Source organism: Triplophysa rosa, linkage group LG15, assembly GCF_024868665.1.
Source record: "Triplophysa rosa linkage group LG15, Trosa_1v2, whole genome shotgun sequence".
In the NCBI taxonomy this organism is placed as follows: domain Eukaryota; kingdom Metazoa; phylum Chordata; class Actinopteri; order Cypriniformes; family Nemacheilidae; genus Triplophysa; species Triplophysa rosa.
In genome coordinates, this window is record NC_079904.1 from 20,869,343 (window position 1) to 20,869,663 (window position 321).

Sequence of the window (321 nt, forward strand, 5' to 3'; positions counted from 1 at the left end):
TTGCTTCCTCACCAGAGGGGTGGCGACCTCGGACCGAAGCACAGGAGCATCCTTGACTCTGCCTCAGGTTTGGAGGATGCCCGAAACTTGGGCGGGCATCTGGGGCGTTGGACCGCGTAGCCGAGACGGATCGTATCCCGTAGTCACCGTGAAGGTTTGGGAAGCTCTTGTCAGGCTCCCAGGGACCGAGACAGCGAGAATAGGGGTACTTTCTGCTTCATCGACCTCCCGGGGGGTGGTTCGATGGCTGGCAGTGTGGATCCCTCGCTGTGGGGGGGCCCCCGGAGAGGAGATCGGCTCTGCTGTTTTACCTGCCTGGCG